Below are 26,209 nucleotides of genomic sequence, written 5' to 3'. Positions count from 1 at the left end.
TGCTTAAGCAATGTGCTTTTCTTATAGTTTGAAATACTATTTGGCATTCTCACACCGGCAGTTCACTGTTGCAATTTGAAAGTACTTCCTAGCTGGTTTAAATAAAAAGTTAATTAGCTATTCTTAGTTAATTATTAGGTAAATTGGTAGTTTTAGATCTGATTTCTCTCTCTCTCTCTCTCTCTCTCTCTCTCTCTCTATATATATATATATATATATATATATATATATATATATATATATATATATATATATATATATGCTTTGATTTGGATAAATAAAAAAGCACGCATTGTATTCATACGTACGCATGTCTACCAGACAACCATAACTCAGCTTCCTCAGAACCGAAATAATATTGTCACGCACGTCCCGCGATCCTATATTGGAGGAAGATGAGGGGTTGCAGGAGAAGCTGAAGAGGAAGAGGAAGCTGGTTTGGTTCGCTCTGGGTGTGCTAACGACCACAGCATCAAACACCCGAACACTACACGGAACCTCTCCTACCCCGTCGAAGCATAATAGCTGGGCTACCCCCTCTACTGACGGAGATGGCGCAAGCAGATGTTCAACGCAGCCAATGCCAGCAGCTCAACCGACCACCACACAGCCCTATCGGGAACTCCGGCACTTCTATGCAAGTCCGGGGAAGTCGCCCACTACAATCGGATGTGCCGGGGGACATAAACAAAAATGGCTCAACAATTATTCGCAATAAGATACATACTCAATTGCAATATTGTGCATGTATTCTTTAGTTAATTTAAGGAGAATTGACTTTAATGGCTCTTTAGTCGGTAATGCTCAACAAGAACTAAATTGAAGCTCGAGGCTTATGTTTATGAGGCTTACACCTCTAATTCGCTCTCTCGTCGTGCGTAGTGGGGCAACCTTAGTCCGACCTACGGCCTACGCTTGCTGTTTTCGAGTAACAAAAAAAAAAAAAAAAAAAAACAAATACTGGCAAATTTCTTTCGCGTGCCTCCGACTACCAGGTAGTGAAGATCGCTGCTTTTAGACTGCCGCTAGTAACGACTGCGGTGATCGGGAAGACACGTTACGTAGTTAACTTATGTGTTGATAATGCGCAAGGAGCAAAGGGTCAACACAGAGCGGGGACATACGAGCGAGGCGTGTTAGCTAACCGCGGAGTCACGATTGGCTCCTCCTCCGAGACCACGCTAGACGCTGCGCTGATGAGCGCCATAAAAAGCCGCAGGGGTCCAGGGGCACAATAAGGCACCTGGTATAGCTGCGTAATGGCCGAAACATAGTGAAAAGGAAAATGCAAACCTTCCGCGGTCGCTTCACCAGCGCGTATAGAAGCAAGTTTGCGCGCGATCATCACCGCATACCTCGCTCGCTGCCGCGGATGTTTTTCGTCTGCTAGGCGCCAACTCGCGCACACTCCTTTTTTCCTGGTTCCCTGTAAGCTGAGAACCGGGAGAAAACTGCAAGCACGTGTCGTAAACTCAAGTGGCGACGTGTATTCTCAGAGCTGTCCACCGTCCGAGACGTTGAGGACGCCGTGCAGTGCCTGATTTCCTGTTATTTCCCCGAACGACCAGCCTCAGAGCTTGCATTCGGCCCGGAAGAACCGAAACACTGCTGGAGCTATAACCAAACTTCCTGGTGAAACAACGGGAAGGAGCGGAAGCATCGGTTACGCTAGCCAGAGAACATTTATTTTTTCTTCTGTTCGTTTAGAGTCGCAAAGTAAACACGCTGTTGTGCGACTGCTCGAATCGTGAGTAGGCAGACGTTTGACCGTGCACCGAATAATGAACTGCGAGCATATTCGTTTAGGTTTCCAAAATGAATGCACTTAAGACTACCTACATGTATTAATGCGAAAGCATTATACAGTCCCTCATATGAAAAGCTTTGGACTGAAGTTTTTGACGTGTATTCAAGTTCTTTCTGCTTGCCATCTCTCTGTGTGTGTGTGTGGGGGGGGGGGGGGGGGGGGGGGGTAGCCAGAAATATATTTCTGGGGGTGTTATACGCCGCCGGTCTAAAAAAAAAAAAAAAAGAATGGGCGAAGAAAAAGGCTGAAAGGAGAAGGAGGCAGCGCTCTGAAAAATTCGAGGGGTAATTCTGACATCAATCATCTTGGGGCGCACTGCATGATTGTGTTCTTACGCGCCTATAGGTCATGGTGTCAGGATGGAATAGGAGCAGTCATTTTATTTCATTTGTAAAGAAAGTACATACGGGCCCTAACGACTGACTGTATTACATAGAGGGTGCGGATACTGCCAATATATCTGAAATAGGAAATAAACTAGAAATTAACGTGAAACACAGTAGAAATGCATATGGCATTGGAAGAAAGTAACTAATTTATTCATAATTCAAGCGTAAATGAAAAACAAAAGCATGAACACAGCAGCAGACAATAAAAAAATTTTACCTTCTATACCAACTTCGCGCAATCAACAGCATTAAAATGAAATAATGTGAATCAAAATTAATCAAAATACAAGGCAAAAAGACCCACTGCACATGCATCGATAGACTAACAACGAAAGCAAGGAGGCTAATCAGTGGTAACGGTAGACATCAGTTTGTAAATCCTATTAGGTGGTAGTGACAACACGTAAAAGTATGTAAAGCTTTCCGGTTATGCTACGTGGAAGTAATGAATGTGCGTTGTTAAGTGAACGATACTACAAGCACCTAACGTTGAAAGCTTGGTCGCGTTGTTCAAACATCGAAGAAGGCAAACCGAAAAGCTATGAAGTGGTGAGCGATAATACAGTTTATGAAGGAGGCGGAGACATAACTCGTGAAGATTTGCGCGTTTCTTTTAAGGCTGTCATGATGGTATGACGTGAGTAATCAGCGTAAATAAAACGAGCTGCGTGTTTTTGCAATGATGGTAGGATCATATATAACAAAGTGTTTACTTATTCAGATCATTTGCATGTTTTGCCCTGATAACTTATTGTTTCATTGTAACTTTATACAATTTTCTGGTATCAATGGGACCGTTTTTTACTACCTAATTACTTTATTATCTTGCCGCTTGCTTGATAGTTTAGTATTAATCAACCGAGGCTTCCGTGACGGTCGTTTGACTTTGGGGTCCTCACCTGCATACAGATTTTATGTACAGCCTCGTCCACTTCTAGCTAGAACACGGTCACTGCTTTCAAGGTGTCATTGCATCCGACCCGGCCACGCAGTTCTCTAAAGTGGCTGGCCATGTGAAGCAGCACATCCGTGTCTCTGTGTGCTTGCATCGCTTTGCATCGATATCTGCCTGCATCAGATACAATGTTGCTTTAAAAGCAGTGACCGTGTTCTAGCTAGAAGTGGACGACCCTGTACCTCTTAAAGCGGTAGAGACACAAAAATAAGGTCGTGCAAAACTTGTCCTATGATTCCTTTTTGTGCGAAGACCATTGCAGCCAAGTAGTAAACCCAAGGGAGGTCTAGAAAATATTTTAATCCTATTTTAAAGTTTGTGTAAATGCTCGCTCCCACACTCTAGACCTATCGCTAGTGCATTGATTGTCACTGAAAGAACCATAGTTTGTATTCGTGACGTCATCGCGCAGTTTTCTGACGTAGTGTGCGAAGTTTTGAGTTGAGATAACCAACGCAACCTTGTGCGTCGGCTCATTTCGGCCTCGGGCACCCAGAAAGTACAGCATGAAGAGCTCGCCGCACTTCGAGCTGAGCAGCGACGAGTGCAACCCGGCGTACCTCGCGGGCTTCGTCATTCGAGCGAAGCGGTTCCTGAGGGCTGGCGCCGTGCAAACGTTGTACCCCGTGGCTGCGCAGCATCTCCTCCCTGCTGATAGCGGACCGACAGTGCCGAAGCGGCAGGTGTGTATCGCGCGTTTTCTGAGGGGTTGTGCTTGTCAACATGCACATTCTTGCTTCAGTGTCAGCTTGTGCAAATTTTTACGCAGTACATCGCCGATGGTGCGTCCGAGCTTTCCGACCCTGACTGCTGTAACTATACGCTGACTTACACGAGACGCTATACTGTATTTTGTTTATTAAATATGATTAATGACAATCGACTTGTGCATGCCACCATGCTTGGTCCAGATCGCCCTTGCATTGTGTTGTGCTTTGTGAGGCGGAGTTCGTGCCACCCATATAACGGGTGTCCAAGGTATTTTTAGCCAAGGGCTAAAAAAATAAAACATTTCAGGTCCAGATCGCCCTTGCATTGTGTTGTGCTTTGTGAGGCGGAGTTCGTGCCACCCATATAACGGTTGTCCAAGGTATTTTTAGCCAAGGGCTAAAAAAATAAAACATTTCAGGTGGGCCAGATGAACCACTTGTATACGGCTGTCAGCCATCTGGCTTACCACGAACAGTATTTTCATTTTGCAATTATCTAATTAGTAATAAGGATATAATTTTTTCAAATTTTTTAACTATTACCTTTAGACAGTAAAGATGATTTGCAAAGTTGGAGATCACCTTCTGAAACCCCCATTCCATTTATTTTTGATGAAGAAAGCCTCGCGTGTATCTTTTTTCCAAGCTCTAAAGAAAGCCCGCGAAATAATAATAAAGAAAAGGATATCACGTGACTGGCGCATTAGCGCGCCACGATGGTGGTGCTCTTAACAGTGGTTTGAATGAACGAAATCAGCTGTGGCTGTTACTGGACAGCTCAATCCCAGCGGTAGACTGATATGTTGGCGATGGTTGCAGCGCGGTGAGCCAACACCACCTAGAGCAGCTCGCTTCAACTTGCACCGACACATGCGCCGACTGCCTAAAGCGGACGAACAAACCATAGCAGACATGTCGGCCTGCCGCTGCTACGGCTTCCGTAAAGCCACGGCACAGCTGATTTCGTTCACTCAAATCACGGTTGATAGCATCACAATGGTGGCGCACGAATGCGCCAGTCACGTGATTTTTTTTTTCTTTTTTTCCACGGCCAGTCTCGAGGGAGAGCGCACGCTAGCGCGCTCTTCCTCGAGTGCGGCCGTTGTATTTCACGGGCTTTCTTTAAAGCTTAGAAAAAACGATATACACGAGGCTGTCATTTTCAGAAATAAATGGAAAGAGGATTTCAGAAGGTGCTCTCCAAGTTTGCAAATCGCAATTTTTTTCTAACTGCTGTAGTTAGTAAATTAGAAATTTTATCTTAATTACCAATCAGTTAATTGCAAAATAAAAAAAAAATGCCTGTGGTGCGCCAGATGGCTAGCAGCTGTATACAAGCGGTTTCTCTGCCCTATCTCAAATGTTTTATTTTTTTAATCCTTGGCTAAACTTACCTTGGACACCCGGTATATGGGTGGTACGAACTTTCTTGGCATTTCATGGGAAAACGCAAGGGATGGTTTATTTATTTATTTATCTTAATCCTCAGGGCCGTACAGGCATTTCATAGGGAAGTGGTCGAAAAGAAATGCAGAGGAAACAATGTAGAATATATATATATATATATATATATATATATATATATATATATATATATATATATATATATATATATATATATATATATATATATATATCTAGCTGTGCAATCGGCAATAACTTAATTAGTAAATAGCCTTTACTCCGTCCTGTAATCTTTTTTTATTGTGTGGTGCAGTGGTATTCAATCCAGCTCTTAATCTTATTATTTCATATATCGGTCATGATAAAAATTAACATTAAAGGACAGCTGCATCATTTTTCGAGAATTGCACGATACTCAGGGATTCAAATCTATTCAGGCTGTAGGCAATGTATTCAAAGTGGTTTTGCGCTAGCGTTCAAATTGATTGCGTAATCGACGATTAAATCTCGAGCTCCTCCTCACAGCACTCAAGGCTTTCGGAGAAGCTCAGTGATGACCTCATGGACGGTAATATTTCTTATTTTCGTTGCCTTCGCCAACTTCCTGCGGTGCATTTTCTGATGTCATCAAACAACGTTTCTAGAGCTTTGGTTTCGATAGCATAATTGTTACTTCTGCAAACCAATAGTTTACATGTGGGAAATGTCAATGGCATCATCATGCGTCCCCACACGTCGCGGTAAATAGCCGTCGCGATTTTAATCCCTAAATGCGCTACTGTTTGAAATCCTAGCGCCAAGATATTTATCACGCTTCAAAGTGCGAACTTTGATAGTTCGACCTCTCGGAACTCATCGAAATCTAAAGCAGGTGCAGTTTCCCTTTTCGTGTTCTTGAAAATGATTTTTCTCAAGTACATTTACGTACTATATATGATAAGCAGAATGCTCTGCAGCACGATAGCTTTGGTGGAATTAGATGTCTTTATGCCTGCGGCACGAATGAGCCGAGATGTCCAGTGTTCTTGTCGACCAAGCTATTTAGGTTATAAGGTGAGGCGAGGCAACACAAAGCGAACCCGCCACACACCTAACCTGCAAAGCCTCGGGTCTCGCGTCTGTCTTGAGATTTTGCAGGTTAGGTGGGTGACCTTGTCCCCGACATTACTTCTCCGATTCCTTCCGGTCTTTCTCAACCTGCCCAAGTTCTCAATCACAAGGCGCAAGCCGGTGCAGTGTACACACTGGACAGTGTACGCACTGACTCGAGTCTCCGAAGCAGGATCGGTGTCCCCAACTGCCCTGCTGACTCCTTTGACCTGCAGCACTTGATCTGGACCTGTCCTGGCTTGGCGAGCCTCCGAGTTCGCTACACATCTGCTCACCACATACATGCGAAGACGGGCAGCCCCCAGTACCGATGCCAAGTGCAAGCTTAGTGCGCTGCTAGACTTCATGCCGGAATCTGGCGCCCTCAACCACCCGCTTCTCCTTAGGCCTCAGGTCATCCTTACGAATAAAGATTTTGATGATGATGATGATGATGATGACCTTACAGGGGACGGTAGGAGATCGTTCCCCACATCCCCCAACCTTAAATCGAGCCATGCGCCTGCAAATACATACTACTATAGAGAGATACCTTCAAGAACTTGCACTTGCAGCAGAGGTCGCACCGACGACGAAGCGAAGCTCTGTCGTGAGTAGCATCGAAGGAACGAATCAGGCACCGTTTCACAATATCGCGGATGAGAGCGCTAGCATTCTTTTACAGCTATGACAGCTGTCCGCGCATTCGGGCACCCTGAACGCACTGTCGCGTGGTATATTTTTGTCGAAAAAATAAATTAGCCAGGGTTTAACTCCGCCTGAACCGACTGAGACGTGCGAAAGCACTGTTTGGCATTGTTTTGCTGGATGGCTTGAGAGGCGGTAGCGCGCGCATGTCTCCGCCGCCGCTCGAGTCCGGCCATGGCTTGCGAGACGGATGCAGAGTTTTGAAATGTGTCAAAACGTCTTTAGTTGGTTTGGCAGAAAGAAAGACTCAGTACCTGTCTCGCTTCTTGGTGAACGTTTAAATTTACAATTAAGGCATACAATTTGGACGTATACTACACACATCATCGGCTTTTAATCACTATTGTAAACTACTTTCCATCTTGACTACCGGATGGATGCTAAATAAAAATGAAATAATATGACATCACCGTGGACGCTGCACTTCGATAAATAATGGTTGCGCGAAACAAATGCGATACGAAATATTTTGTGGCATATATGTCTAGTATCTGTGTTAGGTTATGCATGCTTAGATTGATAATGTATTATTTCACTGTACTATCAAATCGTGCTTGGGCATTGTCAGGTTTTTCAGCCTTTTGCATCGGCTGCCACTTTCGCTTTATGCAGAAATAAAAGAAATAAATTATTTGTTGCCACTTCCTGTTCATACATTGTCTACTCCTGCTGCTTTCATTTTCTCGCTCGCATTTTTCTAAATTTCTTGACGCGTGGGGAAGCACAGCGCTAGTAAACTAAAAACATTGATTCCTTACATTGATTAATGCGAGTGATTAGCTAAAAAGTAGACGCTCGCCTTGAACGAAACAACGCTATTCACTCGCGCACCGGAACACTGCGCAAAGAAAGGTTGCTCCACAGTTTTGATATAAAGCGGGGAAACCTGGAGCGACATGAAGGTCTGTTAGTGATGTCGTACGACGACGCCATATTTACTATTACCGGTGTTTCTCGATGATAACAACAACAACAACGCCAGACTGACTTTCGCCTAATTGGGCTGATTAGGTTTTCGCCCTTCAAAGACTACGTTAGGCTACCTTGCTGGAAGCAGCTCGGTGGACCATTTTCTTTGCAGTCGCAAATTGTCCTATTTGCACCATAGCGTTTAAAAACAATACTTAAAAAATTTAATTATTTGATGCCGAATAATTATTAACGTAGGCGGGACTAAAAAAAATACTAGTGGAGACCTTGGATAAATGCTAACAACATTCACATTATTTCAATTTGAAGAACGATTAAATATCTCTAAACGAGGAATATCCTGCTCCACGATGTCGTCGTTCTTATCACTAGAAGCAGCCGCAACAATAACATTACTCTCTTGAATTGAGATAGACTAGGGTTTTCTGACAGAGGCGTCGAAAATGAAATACAGGCGGCCCCCTAATCAATATCTTATGCCGATAGCGGACAAGTCAGCTTCACACGTATACAGTTGTGGAATATGACACGACAAACTGTAATCACCTTTGGATTTCCAGTTCATTGTCGCCCCGTCCGTACATGGGGAGAAACCACCGCAGCACTGTAGTGGACGGAGCTACAGGAAAAGCCTGTTTTATCAGCGTGGAGGTTAGCCGATCTTCCAACCTTATGAACCCTTGAGGAGCTTCGGGCAACATGTTCGTTTTCTGACTGTACAGCACCTAAAGGAGTGACACGCGCATACCTCGATGGAATGAGGAATGCTAATTTTCTGTGTTCTCTTCTTTTCTTCCTTTCAATTTGTTTTTATTTTTTATATTGCATATTTTTATTTCTCGTTTGTTTGCCGGGGCAGCCTAACAGTGCGGTGCCGAGCTTGAGAGTACTTTGAACCTTCGTTTGCATTGCGCTCTTTTGATGTAGCTGTTCGCTTTATCTTGTTGTGATGGGCCTCGTGCTGGGCTCACCACCGTGAGGCATAACGCTGCTCCTGCTGCTGTCCCGTCGGTCGTAAAAGCGCTCTTAGAAAACCACCGCGGCCCGCCGTCGCCGCCACTCACCTTGAATGATGGGCCCGCTACAGCTCACTCGAACCGCCTTTCTCCCCTTCGCCGTTTTCGCAGTTTTCGAGTGCCGGAAGAATCATCGAGGTTTTGGCCAGCAGTCTCGTTTTCCTCGCATTCCAAGAGCAACGTGCGCCCTTCGAGGGTTGAAGCCCAAAGTCGAATGCTTTCCTTTTTTTTTTTTTTTGTTGTTGTTGTTTTTTCAGACAGTGCAGAAAAATTGCGTTTGCAGCTCGACTCAGAAGGTGTGCCAGCGACAGAGCGAGAATAGTTTCTAAGAAATGGTGGCTCCTTGCGTAGACGTCAGCGCGCAGATTTGCTGAAGACTTTACACTCAAAAATGCAGCGATAAAATGTATCTGAAAATCATTCTGCGATCGAAACGTTATCACGTTCATCTACAAACACTGCGCGACCTGCCCATCCACAACGCTATCCTAGCATCCGTGCGATTTTTCATGCACTTTGCTTCCACGCTAGTTTTTACTAGCGCAGAGTGTGAGAGAGGAGGTGGAAAAAGAAGGAATGCGAGGAGTCAAAACTATGACTTGGATCTGAGCAGCGGAACACCACAGTCCCTGAGGGCGTTAGATATAGTGGATACGGTCTCGTTCAATGCCCACTCGCTCTCCAGTCATTCCCCCGCACCCCTGTGATTTCGCTTATCTCCCAGTGATGTCCGGTCTTGTGCGCTGCATTGTGTTTTGATCTTTGACTAACTACCAACTAGTCCTTGGTTTCACTCTGATAAACCCCATCTTTCCCAACCAGGAGAGCATAGTGTGGCTGACCTGGGGTCGGCTTAATTGGCTGGCCGACTGTACAGTCGATGAAATCCCATGCCGAAGTACAAGCACATCATTAAACTGCAACTTTCACCTACTGTCATGAAGTTGTGATCAACTGCCTAGCGCACACCCGCCAACCGCCGTGGTAGCGCCGAAGCGGTTGGTCGTGAAGTCTTAACAACTAATTGACATTATTGCTTGCAGTGTCGCATTTGAGGGTGGGGCAGATATTAAGATCTATCTTACGGGAAGGCGTTAAATTGCTTAGAACCTAACATCACAACGAATATACTTTTTTATATATAGAGAATAGAGATTTAGGACACAGAAAAACGTTAGAGACACTATCGTCTGAGTACGTTGATTCATACAGGGTGGTAAAACAGTTGTGCATACGCGAACAAGTAGAAGCCAAATTTCAGCGAGGCTGACGGCTTTACGCGACTTTTCAACGGCAGCTCGCGTGCTACTATTGGCCTTTCTTATTTCTTTTTGCATTAACTGCCCGTAAACAGGAGCAGGCGAGAAAAAACATCTAACAGCAGAAAATAGCTTGTAGAATGATTACGAGATAGAACAGGGGGAGATATGAGCAAGATGAAGCGCCAACGCTTGCTTTCACTTCAAGGCTCAAGTCAGAAATGTTTGGTATATATTCCGAAATAAACGAGAAAAAAAAAAGAGATAAAAAGCCAGAAACTGCGCTTCTTTTCCACTTTCAACCCTGCACCAAAAGAGAATTCGATTGGCAAGGCAATGCGAAGAAAGGCAAGGGAAGCGGAGTGTGTGTGTGATGGTTGGAGAGAAAGGGGGGAGGAGGATTGCCGGTGTTGGAGGGTGTGTGCCGCCGAAGACGATTCCTTGTCGGACGGGCCTGCGGAAAAACGTCGTTCTCAATCGCGAATCGATTCCTCCGTAGGGGCTACAGCGATGCCTCATGGCAGTGTCTCTCTTTTGTCTTCGCGCCTGAATCTGAAATCTACACGTTATAGATTTCACACTTGGCTGGAGAGCGACTGGCGTATAATGAGGGGGATTTCGCTGGCGCTCCGAGAAAAATATTGCTGCACCCGAATCTTTCGGTTCAATCGTTCTCCGTTATTTAGAGCGCTCCATTTCCCGTTTTTCAACAGTTTTTTTTTCCCCTTTAATACAGAGTCGGCGTGTCAGGCGTCACGAAAAATGTCAACCGTCTGTCGACCAACCGTTGTGCTTATATTGAGGGAGAACGTGAGACATGCGCTGCGAAGCCTGGTCTCAATGCTCTTTCGACTTGATCAAACTTGGCGGGAGACTGCAACATTAGTATTGAAATAATAAGTAGTATTTGCTGCACCATTTCACCTACAGCACTCCACGGCGGGCCGAAAGCGAATAAAAAAAATTACAGGACTGCGCTTAAGTCTGCTATAGAGCAGAAATGCGAAAGCATTTACCTTTCTCTTTCCCCTAATTTCTCCTTTTCTGTGTTTGCTATCACTATCAGCAATCATCAGTCACCAATTTTCATCTCATCATCGCTACACTATCACCATGCCAACTAGCATCATAATCATCATCACCACCATTATCATCGTTTCAACTATCATTAGCTATCATCATCAATATCACCAACTATCATCATTGCAATCACTATAGATTACCGCTATCATCACTAAATATCATTGTCACTACTACATTGCTTCAAGAACTCGACGTTTATTCTTTGTGCTGATGACAAAAATATTCAAGTTAATACATTCCTTTCAAGATTGCTTGTCGTTGCAATCGGGCATATCTCCTTTCTCTAACTGCTGCTCGAACTCTCAATTCTTCCACACTACGGTTGTCTCATTTACTCGTAAAACGCACAGCCTTCTCTTCTCTTCTGCGAATTCTATGCTGTTGGCCAGGGTTGAAAAAACTAATTACTTCAGTGTACTTTTTTAATTTTTTTTTTTATTTCATAAGATCAAATACAGCTGGCATCTGCTGCAGGGGCAGAGGCTAAAGACTTTGGCGCCTGATGAAGGCGTCTGTCCCTCTGCAGTCGAGTGCAGCCATATTACCACATAATAAGGAAGTAATGCACATAAACAAGAAATCTGTAAAAGTAAAACTAACAGGATCACAACATTGACACTATACGATAGCATAGCATAATGTACAACTAAAATGAAATACATATTAATGAGATATTTCCATCAGTGCAACTATATGGATTGCTAAACATTTATAACAATATGAAGATTATACACACAGGAACACTATTCAAGACAAAAGTAGATCAAATACAAGGGGGTAATATAATAAGGATATCTTCTGATGACACACACATGACTAAGGTAGTATTTCAAAATAACGGCTTGAGGGGCTAGTTGGTGCTGCATAATATCCAGAAATGTGGCGCAACAAACACAAACACAAGTGAAGAGACACAACACACGCGCACATTACCAATTGTAATATGAACTGTAATATGTAATATGGGGGGGGGGGTATTCAATCCCCGTAAAGAATACCGCATACTATTGGGGCATCTTTAATTTATTGTATCTTCTAGTTTATTAAGAACAACAACCTTTTGGTGTGTGTGTGTGTGTGTGTGTGTGTGTGTGTGTGTGTGTGTGTGTGTGTGTGTGTGTGTGTGTGTGTGTGTGTGTGTGTGTGTGTGTGTGTGTGTGTGTGTGTGTGTGTGTGTGTGTGTGTGTGTGTGTGTGTGTGTGTGTGTGTGTGTGTGTGTGTTTGCATACTTCGTTCTTGTTTTCGACGTGCGTATTTTATATGCTGAAATGGATAAACAGGTAGACCCTCAGCTTCTCCTCTGATACTAAACGCATTGCTCTGCGGACTGTAGTTCTGTACCCCCTTCCTTTCTGTACTTGCCCGTATTCTTGCCGCTTCGGGAGCATGCGTCTGTTGTTTGCAAATCGAATCTTGCAGATCGAACTGTGACAAAGTCGACAGAGTACAGAAAATGTTTTTACGCATATATCAACACCATTTCTCGTGCACAGCTTCCAGTTCTCGCTCCACAAGGAGTAACTCTTGTTGCATCTTCTTTCCATTCACTACAGTCGTGTGAGGGCAGATATAGTTTTCTTGTACAAACTCCGTCCTGGCCACATTCTGTACCCTCAGCTCCTAGAGTGCATCCTATTGCGAGTTCCGCGATAGAACACGAGGGAATTCAATTTTATCCAATAAAGATTATCAATCAATCAATCAGTCAGTCAGTCAATCAATCAATCAATCAATCAATCAATCAATCAATCAATCAATCAATCAATCAATCAATCAATCAATCAATCAATCAATCAATCAAATTAAGTTTCTCCTCTTTTGCATTTCCACTCCACTTTGGACAGAATGCAAATGTTTTTTAATTCTTTTTGTACTCACCTTGATATATGCCTAAACTTGTTCTTCGTTTATATTGAATGCTCGTAGCGTTGGTTTGGTTTGGTTAGTGGGGCTTAACGTCCCAAAGCGACTCAGGCTATGAGAGAAGCAGTAGTCGAGGGATCCGGAAATTTCGACCACCTGGGGCTCTTTAACGTGCACTAACAACGCACAGCACATGGACGCCTTGTTTTAAACCTCCATGGAAAAGCGGCGATTGTGGCCGGCTTTCGATCCCGCATGCTTGGGCAGAACAGTAGTCGAGCGCCATAACCGCTTCATCACCACGGTGGGTTTTCGTAGCGTTGTATTCTGAGCCTAAAACTTCCACTTTCCAGCCTTTTGTGTTTACTTCACTTGCGCTTTTTCTTCTCTAATTCTGTCAGTGTCTCCTTAACAGCATTTGTTTTTTGTAATTGATATTTTAACATTAAACTGTGTATTTCTATCTGACGGCTTGTACCGCGTACTGTCTTCGTATTTCTTCATTGTATTTGACTGTATTGCTAACTTCTATTTTAGGGAATACGTATTCATTGCCGTTTGGCATTGTTGATTATTGTCTGTATATATTTGTATCATTATAGTCAACAATTTTTATGTGTTCATTTCCTCTGTTTATTGTTTTTGGTATGTGTTTTGTAAGGCATATTACTTGTCGATTTCATCGAGACTACTTTCAATCTGTCGCAATCGAGATAGAGGTACGCAAAGTATACTTAGAGCGAAAATTTTCCAGCACGTCGTTTTGTTCATTGACAGAATAAATCTGCAGAATGTGCACGCAGAAACTCGCTGCAGCCGCAATGAGTCCTTTGCACCGATTTGGCAACGCGTAAGAGACGTAAAGGCAGGCAAGCGGCCGATAAACTGCCATATGTATGCAGTTGCGAAGTGTCTGAAGGAAAATACTCCAATACCCTCTGTTTTCTGAGGGACTGGTTCGCTGGCCCCATTGTGGATGCACAAGGCCCGTCTCTGTGATCTTTGCAGAGCCCACTCAGTATACGCGTAGCATCGGTGCAATGTTGGTTGGCCAGCTTTAAATATGCAACGCGTGGCTGGTTTTATTCTTGTGCATATATACTGTACGCAGCCTTGCCGGGAAGTGCCCTGCTTTAGGACATCGTCAAATGCCTGCTGTTTTGCGTTGTGCACAACAACCGTCTTTGTACCGCCTTAAAAATAACACCTGAAAAGTTCCCTTTTTTCTTTACCCAGATCTGAACTTTTTTTTTTTTCTTCTTTTTAGTGCCGGCTCCTGTCCTGAATCCCATTCTCCTGTTTTCCCTGTGCAAATGCGACATTCCTGCTACTGGCGCACACCAGCAGTGAGTTTCTTTGTTTTGTGTTTTTCTATTCTAGCGTGCCACCGCGTCTTTTCTTTATTTGCTCTTCTCGATTAGTGGTGCTCGTATATACTTCAGTGCGTGGAGCAGTGCTGGGAAGTGTAGGGGCGCATGTCTGATTTCGTCTTTTCTGACCTCGTTTAAGTAGGGACGTGACGGTGCAGGATGATTACGGAGACAAATGTGGAACATATTTGTTATACACCGGACACTCTGGACAACACCAATAAGAAAACCTGTATCAGCAATCCCCCAAGCAGACCGCTAAGCCGTCTTGCAAAGGTGCCGGCCGTCTATAGGATTAGTTGCAGTGTGCTCAGGGGCTCGAGTTTCAAAAAGAAAAAAGTTGAGAGCACCTAATTTCCATCAACTGTGATAATTCTGCAGCGTAAGAAGCTCGTTGTGAGCTACCACGCACAGCCACACACTCACATGCACAATGCATCAACACGCACGTTTTATTTTTAATTGATGATAGTCATACAACTCGGAATGTAGCGACAAATGTCCCGAGAAGAAAGCCCTCCAATCGATGGTGTCGACTGGTTCTCATGACGTCGCGGCTAATCCCCCAGCGTGAAAGCGCAGTGAATTGAGGGTGCATCCGTGAAATGGGATTAACCGCGGCGTCATGAGAGCCAGTCGACACAATTGGCGGAATGGTTTCATGTTTAGAAGTAATCGCCGCTACGTCTTTTTTTTTTTTTTTTTTTGCTAGTATTTAGGTACACAATCTTTCACCTTTCCGTGGCAGCCACCTACTAGTCCTTCCTTCTCCCCCTTAAAAGAAGAGAGGGATGAATTTTCTTTATCTCTGTGAGCAGCAGCAGTCCCATGTTAGTTGACCAGCTTGAAATATGAAACGCGTAGATTGTTCTATCCTTGCGTATGTATTCTGTATGCGTCCTGGTCATGACGTGCTTGGCTCTAGAATATTGTCAAGTGTCTTCTGTTTAAGTTGTGCATAACCGTGTACCAACCTTGGCCGGAGAAAGATGGCAAGTCTATACCAGTCATGAGGTTTTCATTGCAATGGGGCTCTTACGCTCTCGCATAAAAGAGTTGTACATAAGTGCTATAATGCTTTATTCAAAGCTTGCAGGTAAAAGGAAAAGGGAAGATGATTTATTATTATTTTTTTAAGTACGTGAGGGACAACTAGCGACAACTGAGCAATGCAAAACTGTCTCAAGCACGAATATTCAAGTGAGAGATTGTGCGTTAATGCGTTACTTCAGCGCCTTGGTGCCTTCTCATATCACTTAGTTGACAGACACGGCACATTTTATTTATATTTTTTAATTTTATTTACCACAACACACACAAGACTTAGAGGTAGAGATTCGGACTTGCGACCGTAGCGTCCCAGGCTCGATTGCCAGCCCCTCCAATTTCCTTTTTAGGGAATTCAGTTTACTTTACTTTTTTAAATGTCATAATGACGTGTGAGCCATGTTGGTACCTTGGAATCACAAGTTTTTTGGTGTTTTAATGAATTGCTGATAACCGATTTAGCCGTTCGATTTCGTTGGTTGATTTCGAATTGAGGCATTGCTTTTCTTTCAGCGTGTGTGATATATAATCGAAGGGCGCTTCGTCCGCGGGTACGGGCTATATAGTAAGCAAGTTGAGCGTTCATCGTACGCCTGTTCCTTCGTCCTGGTGCAAAGGACGCGCAATTAATTGAAAGCACAAGAGCTTTTTATTACACAGTGAGCTGCATTATATATACACACAAAAAAAAATCCCTCGCCGCGGTGGTGCAGTATAGTTAAGGTGAGCAATGCTGTAATGGCGGCTAGTTGGTTTTCCATCATCATGTAGGTGCGCTGAACTTTAACTCAAGACGATTCACTAACACAAGACAAGACTGGTACGTGCGAGACTGGTACGCGCACGTACCAGTCTTGTCTTGTGTTAGTGAATCGTCTTGAGTTAAAGTTCAGCGCGTCTACATGATATTGTTAAGGTATTCGATTTCTGTGCCCAAGGATGCGGGATCGAATCCCAGCCGCGGCGGCCGTTTTTCGGTAGAGGCGAAAAGCAAGGCACCCGTGTACTATGCGATGTCAGTGCACGTTAAAGAACTCTGGTGGTCAAAATTTCCGGAGCCCTCCACTATATGGCGTCTCTCATAGCCTGAGTCGATTTGAGATTTTAAACCCCACTAACCAACCAACCAATAATTATAAAATACTGCACTAATCAGATGATCTCAGTACAAGCCATAGCTCTGCTGTAAAGTGGGGCCACGGCGCTGCGCGCGAGACAAGAACTGCGCATGCGTTTGCGAATACGGTCTATCATGCTCGCGGGTCGCACGACCAACCGAAGGATTAAATCGCGCGCGACACAACGCGAATGATGATGGGGAACACGAGGAGCACATCTTTTGTTAACACAAGTCGCACGTCAATGGCTCATCGGCCATTGCCACCGGCACTAGCCGACCAACTCTAGAGTTTCAGCGCCGCACAAGCAGGTAACGGCACTCAGTTAGGGTCCCCTGGATTTGATTAAAAACATACTAGGTGCTCGCGTTTCACCATCCATGGCCAATGCGGAAAGAACAGAACGTAGCGGGATTGACAGCGGTTTTTGGACGGAGCCAACAGCATATGACTGTCGTCCCCTTCCTCTCGATGTTACCCCGCACAGCAGCAGTGGGTCGCTCAAGAGCAGAATGCGCTCGAATAGCTACAGGGCGAGCATACGGAAACGAGGCAAGATATAAAATAAAGTCTATTGTCCAAATGCACCCATTAGGAAAACAAGTAAAACTAAACCGTTTTGCATACGCAAAAACACTTTCTGGTATCCGCGCCCGTAGCATTATTGTGTACATGCAACTTGGAAAGCTGGAGATAATTCATCAAGCTTGGCGCGTCGCTTCCGGTCAAACTTGGCTCCGTGCGAGGCTTCGTTTCGTCTTGAGTATTGGGAACGTTAGCAGCGCCTTTGAATACCGGACCGCTTCTCCTAATGGCTCCTCTTGATGGCTTTCACGCTCATTAGTGACTGCAGCTCCGTGCCAAGAATTGTTGGAGCGGGTTTTTTTGTAACCGAGCACCTTCAGCCCGTCCGCGTGCGGCTGTTGTGAAACGGAAATCGCTGAATACGGATTTAATTGCGGCACACGACTCGCATCCTTGAGCCGGCATGACCTGACCATGGCTCGTGTGTGGTGCGCTCAAATATAGATGCTATGAATATTTCCATTGCACGTCATAGTACCAGTACATTGCCACTGGCCCTCCACCCTTTCTCCTTCGCACTTTCATTGTGCTTCGCTTCCGATGTATTGGTGTTTTGCTGGTCATGAATCAACTACACATACCTGCAGCGTTTATCCCGGAACTAATACATGGGTCGCAATTATGAAATATTTAAATGAGGTCTTAGGCATATCTGATGGATGGAGTATAACTCCGAAGTTTATTACGATGCACGTAATAAGAGCGCATATCTTGCAGCCTAAATTGCCACTCCGTAGCTATCATTCGCACCAGCACTCTGGAGCGCGGATGGCAGGAATTGGATTGAAATGTGCGAACTCTATGTCTCACGGGTGCAATGAGGGCGAATTGTGGCGAAAATGCACTGCTGTCCTGAGGTTAACCGGTTTATTTCTAAAGAGGCATCTGAGCAGTTGTTTACAAAATTTCGTAGGCAGAAAGTGAACCAACGTGGTGGCATGCACCACCAACCATCGCGAGCGGTTAGTTTCATGGGCTCAGGGTGTCGTTTATCCAATTCCTCCGTATTATGGCCGTGGATATAAAGAATAAATTGGCTGGTGTCTCAATAAAAGATTACAAAAACCCAACTACAATGTGACAGGGCAAATCTCAGGCCATCTGGACGTCCACTGCCACGATTGTGAATGCACATCCGCGCTTAACCCTTCTGGAGAAAGAGATGAGTTTTCTACCGGGAGAAGGGCGATTCTAGTTTTCCTGCATTACTGCGGTTGCTGGGATTTGGCGGTCTGGCATTGTTCCTGTTGTTTTTGGCGCTTCCTGTTTCCAGATCTGATAGAACAAATAAATCTTAGGTGTTATTCAACTCCCGTGCCTTTTCTCCCCTTTCTTTGCCCGTTGTGATTTTCGGCTGTTTTCCACTCCTGACCAACAACCAACCAGCCCGAAATGTGTTGATTCAAATTCACAAGGGTTCGGCGGCTTCCTGGCTTTGAATTCAAGCAGACTATGATCGAAAACGCGCGAAACAGTTTAGCTCTCAGCATCATGTAATGATTCCGCAAGGCCTTGCTAATTTGTAGCAATGAAGCATTACATGCTCGCATTTTTCTGAAGTTTCCCGACATGCACGAAAACTCAGCGCTGGTGAACTTTAGTTTATCGTCGGTTCTTTACTCTACATCGACTAGTAAAAGTATTTCGCTAGATCCGGGCGCTCAACTTGAGCGAATTACAACACGATTGAATCGTGCGCTTAATGAAACTCGTTATTCCAAACAGAATTATTATAGACGAAGTCCTTCCTATGATCGTCATCTTGGCTCGACTGTGCCGCCACCTATATATAGTCCATAAAAATGGCACTGGTGCATTCCGTTGCGCTCGTAACGGAAGGAGAGGAGAGAGCGGACGCCTCTTATACGTGCTCACAGCTGTGTGTGCGAAAATCCCCGTGCTTGCACAGGAAGGGCAGCGCTTCTACTTCTGTCTTCAGTGCGCGTGTTCCCCCTGCGGTTTAACGACTGCGGTCCGGCGTTGGGGGCAAGAGAGGCGCGATCTCGGCCGTCCCAGTGGATCAGAACTGCAGCAGTGATGGATGGTGCGTATTTCGTTCAGCTCCAGCGTGAGTTCTGTGAATAATAAATGACGACGAGCCTTCCCTTCGATTTTTGCCCCTGGGGAATCTGACTGCACGCAGTTACATGCTTGTACAGCGGTACTAATCTTTCTTTTGTGTCTTTTGCTTGTTTCCCCTCGACACAACGCGCACCAGAGAACGCCTCCGTACGTGCCTTCCGACTCAAAGACTGCGCCTGGCGTTTGGTGCTCGGAAAATGCTTCTGCCTTACCACATGTATCACGGCTGCGCTCTTTTTTAACATCGTAGACGGATAGGCCAAGAAACATGTTCTATTTCACTGCACGCTGCAACAATAAGAACTTGTCTATTCCGTACAGGAATATGCACGGGGTCGAATTTTCATTGCAGAGGTTCATTTCCCTTGCCACACATATTCGGGAATATCTGAGCAGCCGTTTGTGTGCAATGCCGTGCAAACAAGTTGGGTTGAACGTAGCCTCAGTGCTATCCATATACGAGGAAAGTTGACTGCAGTTTGATTAAACTCGTGAAGAATGATGATCCAGAGCAAAAAAGGAGTTGGGGGAGGGGGGGAGTCAATTTCCTTGGTCTGGTTTCCTCATTACTCGCATATATAAAATGCACTACTTCGTCGTCGCTTACCGTCGTTGTCTTCGAATATATCATCTTGTTTTTCGAATACGCCAGGGAAATCGGATCAGATGGGATGACGGAGAGCCCGCGGTCCGTGTATAATAGATGAGGGACGCCTGTAGCTGCTAAAGAAAACACAAAGAGGGTGGGGAGCATTAAGAAAACGATAGCGTACTGGTAGGTGCAGTCTCACGGAACCCACACCTGCATTAAAACAATGATTGCTGCAAAATTAGCGGAAGTGAAAAAGATACTTTTTCTTTTGTCCTGAATATTTTTTTTTTTCTGGACGGATGACGCTCATGGGACATTTTCAACTTGAATGTAGAAGTAACAACGTAATTTTCATTGTGTGCGAATTGAGTTCTCTTTACAGTAATACGGAAAGTTGAGCTAGTTGGTACATGATTGCAAATTACGAGTTCTCTTTAGTGCTGGAGCAGTTTCTACATAGAACAACGCGCTGAAGCTGAATCGATAAAAACCTTAATTTTGTAGCTGCCACTCGAGCGCAATTTTTTGTGTGATAATCGATGATGAACTCGGAATTAATTATAAACAAATCTTTTTATTTTCTGCCTTGGACACTCTATGAAACGCTGTCGCCAAACCACGGGTTGGCAGACAGAATAATATGCAGCATTGTCAAGTCTTGAAAGTTCTCCCTCAGGCATGCTATAGCTAGGCATCTGGTAGCCATGGCCTATATATTCCCCGGTCCCTCCAGGCTGCTCAGCATCTCTATGCAAATTACTGTTCCACCAGAGAGGTTGACTCATATGATTGGCTGCTTACTTACTGTATTTACCAAAAGAAAAATATTTGGCGTCCTTGTTTAACCTGACTCCTTTATGAACTGCGTGTGTGCTGGGGAATGTTTAACGGAGGGCGTCTACGGGTTGTGGAATGCGCCTTTTATGACGGCGACCAGGCGCCCGCAACAGAATTCGTCCTAGTAGAACAAGAGGTCGCATTTATCTGCGCAACGTACGAGGTTATTTTCCGTGTCAGGTCAATGATACCGCATCGCACGCACAAGGCGATTCTCTGATGCCATATAACCCTTTAACTGGCGGCGCGCTCTGGAAATTAGACCGGCATGACAGCGTCGCGGCTGCAGATAGTAAACAACCAGACAGCCTGCACATCATCAGAAGAAATGACGTTTTTGCCAAGAGCGCAAACATATTCCGCTTCTGTGATGCTTGTGTACAGCGATGACGTGCAGACGCGCCAAGCGTGTATCTTTCCGCTGTCTAGAAGAAGCGCACAAGAGGAGTAGGAAGTTCCGGAGAGAGGAAAGAAGTAACCATTGTCTCGCCCTCCCAACTGCGCCGTGATAAATACAGAGTGTGTTAGTCCACCGCGATCCGCAATAGGGGACCAAAGCTGGAGTTTGCTCCGCGACGCCAGCGCTCGGTTTCCAGCGGAGCGGAGAGGAACTACAAAACCTATGCGCATTCGCGCCCGCGCTGCGCGCGGCTGTCTGCGGAGTCTGCGCAGCCTGCTCGCTCGGGTATAGTGCTCTAGAATATTGGGCAGTGTGACGACCGCGCGCGAAATGCATGGGAGCGGGGGGCCGCTTTTGCGATGACGGAGGCGCCGCAGCGCAGAGGGCGCCACCAGCAACTGGTGTGTCAGCCGTCCGAGCGCCCGCGTATGCGCGCTGCGCGGCGGGGCGGATCAGTACGTTCTTTTTCGCTTGTGCCTCGTCTCGATCTGCTAGTGTCAACATTTTACAAATATGCCGACTAACGGGGCTCAGTACTGTTAGCGCTCATCTAACATATTTTCCATTTTGGCCGTCGGCAACGCCTCGGGGAAGCAACATGACAGTAGTTGGGCTATAGTGCTCTTGGGCTCCGAAGAAAACAGCTTGGAGAGGGGCGCGCGCACGAATTCAGACTCGCACAGCACGGTTCATTTGCCGTACAGCTTGAGTTAGCATTCCTAAAGCACCTAATTCACGTTTTAGAATGTAGTCGTTTTGAAAAGAGGGCGGTGTGGAGCCAGGATGTATGAAGAAGTCAAAACGTGCAACACATGCGTTCGAGCGCTGAATAAATACAGCTGGTCATCAGTAACCAATTATTAAGTCCAAAATGGTATATTCCGTTGATTGACATGCAAACCATGCCGACTACATTGCGTCACCTGAAAACACTAGAAAAGTCGGCATTGCAGATCGATTGAATTAAATATAGAGTATCCCGCTGAAGGTAGATGATAGCAAGGAGATGAAAAACGAACGACAAGCAGGTAAACAGGCTATTGAATAACAGAACACAGTGGGTCTGGAAACGTGGAAGAAGTAGGAGGTAAAGACTGCAAAAAAAAAAAAAAAAAAAGTGTCGCCTAACAGGGAGAGAGAAAGGGGTGTGTGGGAGGCATGCGGCATCGTGAATAGAGCGACCGTGAAGGTGAAGAAAGGGTTGAAATTTTTGTGCGGCACGGCAAACGTACGACTCAGAAAGCGGACAATTAAATATAGAGACATATGAAAGGCAATAAAGAAAAACGGAAACAGCCGAGCTTAAAAACCAATTGAAGTCATGGCAAGACGAAAGCAGTGCACAAACAATTAAGCTACAATTCAGTCGTGCAATCGAACGCGTGTAGAGGTATGACTGTCGATATTTAGGAGTCAACAACTTATTGAAAGTGTACGTTAATCTAAGGACAAACCTCTTTTTTTTTCTTTCAATAAACTGGAATTTCTAGTAACGGATGGCTTTAAATACCCGGAGATGCGTGTTTACTTAAGACATTTAATCTCAATGCGTTATAGCTTGACGGTAACTCAATTGTCCCAGAAAATGTTTTCATTCTAAGTAGTTTTTTTTTATTCTGCGTGCTCAAGCAACAGGCAATATGCAAGTGATTCTTACTCCCAGAAAATCGCTCTAGGGATATTTTGGTGCACATACAAAATGAAAAAGAAAAAGAATAGCTTTGAAAAAAAAAAAAAAAAAAAACGACGCATAGAAGACGCAGATGCTATAGTATGCGCGTAATTCGCTGCCGCTAGACCATTATTATAACGTCAAAACGTTTAGTTTACTATATGGCGGGATTTTCGATCAGCTTTTAACACGCTGCGAAAGAGAGGTTGTAAGACCGGCACTCGGTTTCTCACCATGAACAAAAGCTGCGCAATAGGCCCGAAGCTAGGTCACAGTTTGCCCAACAATTTGACTCGGGTGGTCTTTCTGGACTCCTGCGCAATTCATGTTTTGCAACATTCCTGTAGAGTGTTGAAGCTGAAACATTTTATCTGCTTGGAACAGAAAGCTTACACTTGAAGTAATGAAATTTCATGTGCTTTTGCGGCTTCGCTTTTTGCGAAGTCAAAGAAACGCGACAACAGTTCCCAAAGGAAAATATAATTAAATTTCCTTGGAAGTATTTCACGTGTAATATCAACCTTGTTATAATTTTCTTAGGGAAACAATTATAGCCTGATTAGTTCTGTAAAGAGTAGTCGCCTAGTCGCCCCATTATAGTCCTTTAACTAATACATTCGATTACTCATATTTCGTACCACACACTCGAAAATAAACACGCATTAGTGTCCGAATTTGAATTTAACCTTATATTAATTACTTGCTTATTAGGTGCTCCTCATTTGTTTCGCATTTTTCCGTTTTCTCTCGGTGCGCGACAAGAACCGCAGTACTTGCCAAGGTGGCACGCAATTATAAGTGTTTTTTTTTTTTATTTGCTCTGTACATCTACCATTGATATGCTATTAAACGTCCACACTCAAGTGCCCACTACAACCGCATTCCTTCGTAAGTGACTGGTTTAATTTTTCGTATTTTATTTGAAGCATTGCCCTAGCTGTACTTGACTTTTTTTTTATCTGTACAACTGTTTCACCCTTTCGTGAGCGGCACGTAAACAATTGTCCGTGACATATGTATTTGTTAATTGCTAACAAAAAATAAATCCTTGAGTGGCGTATATGTTCGTTTGTTTTCGCCGGTACCCAGTGCAATGCTTCAATTTATATGGTTAAGAATAAATATGTTTTGCTCGCGCACTGTAATTTGTGTAAGCGGTGATTAAGGCGCAGAAAGAACACCAATTAAGGAGATAAATTACAAATTGCTGATGATTTAAGATAATTGTTCAGTCATATATCGATAAGCGCAAAGCTGCAAAATATAAGCAGGTGTTCGTAAAAGATTCGCAAAGAGCCCTCATAAAGCTCAATTAAGCATTGATTCTCACGTATACTGTTTTCCTCCGCGTATAATACCGCTCCTTACGGGAAGAACGAATACAAAAGTCCACGCTTCGTTGGAAACAATGCGTACAAATATCTCATCTGACGATTTGTGGCTGTCCGCAGGAATAAAAAAACGTTGAAAGAGTTTCAAATAGCGATTCAAACATCGCACGCAGCTCTGAAGGAATACCAAAGCGTGCAAGGCGTCTCCACAGAGATGTAAAGGAATTGCATGGATCAGTTTAAGCCCCTGGAATAAGTAGCCTCTTTATTAAATACTGCACCAATGGCGCGGCGTTGGAAAATAGCTCCAAACAGAACCGCACCGCTCATCTGTACCTCCGCTGTCCCCGCAGCGGCTACGCGCCGAGCGCCGAACGTGGCACCCCTGTTGCAGGTCGCGCCCTCTCGCGGAAGTCGGTTCCTGTCATCGCAAAAGCGGCCCGCTCTCCGGCGCCGGTCGTCACACTGCCCAATCTTCTAGAGCACTATAGCTCGGGAGCGCGTGCTACGTTCAGCCGCGCGTGCACGCGGAGCGGGAGAAGGAGAGTGAGGACGAGGGAGGTTGGTGGCGCGTCTTCGCACGCAAAGCCGGCACTCTTTGCCAGTGAGATTTCTTAATTTTGCTTTTTTCTGTGCCCCGGCTGACATAGAGGCTGGCTGGAGGCATGTTTTTTGTCGGTGCTTTCGAGAGCAAGAAACTATGATTAATTGTTCGCCGGACATTGTTTTCAAAGAGCGCTAGTTGGCAGGCTCAGACATAAAAGAAAAATGAACGCGAATTCGCTACTTGAAGGCGGGAGGCAAACGACAGGTATCTTGAAGGACTTGAGGCGGCACCTCTTGATGCCTCTGTCCATGTTCACAGAATGAAGGGTCCAGCCTTCTGGTTGAGAATAACCGATAGGCTTGTACACAGTGACGAGTGCTCCTTCCTTTCCTTTGTGACTGGTCACTTGAAAAGGGCCTATTCAGCTCTTTGGGGACAAACGTTTTAGGCAGTGCTGCCGGCGCCGTGGGGCCTGTTTTCGGAGCGTTTAGGATGCGTTGCCTACAAAGGCACAAAGCATGCCGCCTTACCCTTTGGTTCCTGTCGACACCGGCCAGGGGAAGTTCGCTGCTGCGGCGCTGCTGTTCGAAATCAGTGACCTATCTACCTTTAACGATGAGGGGTTCCTAACGACTTGGGTCATTCCCCAGAAGCCGAGGCATGCCATTTGTGCGGCAATTTCCTCTCCACGAGACGAACAGCGAGGAAATGTCTGACGACTTTCCATGCAGACGGGGACATCTCTCCACTAAAACCTTTGTCTTCTTAATTCCACTGTTACGCTGCGCAATTCCTAGTTCAATTATCTCCTATAGCGAACGCGCAGTTTTGAGCTCCCGAAGCAGGATCGCGTATGAGAATAGGATGATTGACGTAAAGTGATCGCATTAATGACGAATATCTGTTTCTTGAGGCCGACTCGGTTCCACGATGGCTGCTTCGGCACCGCCAGTTAGAGAAGTACGACACACGAACGGTACGAGATATCCCCCCCCCAAAAAAAAAAAAAAAAGAAAGAAAGGCCCACAACCATCCCGTTACCGTTTCCACACAAGCTTCGCGAAAAAAGTGCGCCATCATTTTTTTCATTCTAGTTCTTTTCTTTCTTTCTTCTTCCCCCCTCATTGTTAGAGCGCGACGGTGGCCACAATGCGGTCGGAGGAGGAGAGAAACAACCGAGCGTGCGCGCGCAAACACGTGCTAGAAAGCAGCGCGGAGCAGACAACATGCTTTTCTAAGCGGCGGCTAGCAGACGACGCGGCCGGGCTGCGCGTAGATTTTGACGGGGTCTCCATGGAGGGCGCTGACGCACAGAGCGGCGCAGCGCCCCCTGGCCCAGGTTTTCTCCCCTATACCGCACGTTTTACTGCGCATGCCCAAATCACCTTGACGGCGCTAGATGGCGCCACATGCTG

General features: G+C 45.1%; 1 long non-coding RNA gene across 1 annotated transcript in view; it reads left to right on the top strand.

The window, feature by feature from the left end:
• Nucleotides 1-3,650: 3,650 nt before the first annotated feature.
• Nucleotides 3,651-26,209, top strand: part of LOC146197452 (uncharacterized) — a 52,675-nt gene continuing 30,116 nt past the window's right edge. Inside the window, exons 1-2 of the long non-coding RNA XR_014705667.1 lie at nucleotides 3,651-3,834; nucleotides 14,481-14,559. This is a non-coding gene — a long non-coding RNA (uncharacterized LOC146197452). The remainder of the gene's footprint in view (nucleotides 3,835-14,480; nucleotides 14,560-26,209) is intronic.

The sequence above is a fragment of the Amblyomma maculatum genome, chromosome 3 (assembly GCF_055883805.1).
Source record: "Amblyomma maculatum isolate TAMU_Amacu chromosome 3, ASM5588380v1, whole genome shotgun sequence".
In the NCBI taxonomy this organism is placed as follows: domain Eukaryota; kingdom Metazoa; phylum Arthropoda; class Arachnida; order Ixodida; family Ixodidae; genus Amblyomma; species Amblyomma maculatum.
The sequence above is the reverse complement of the archived record's forward strand: the minus strand, read 5'-3'. Positions and strand labels throughout refer to the sequence as shown.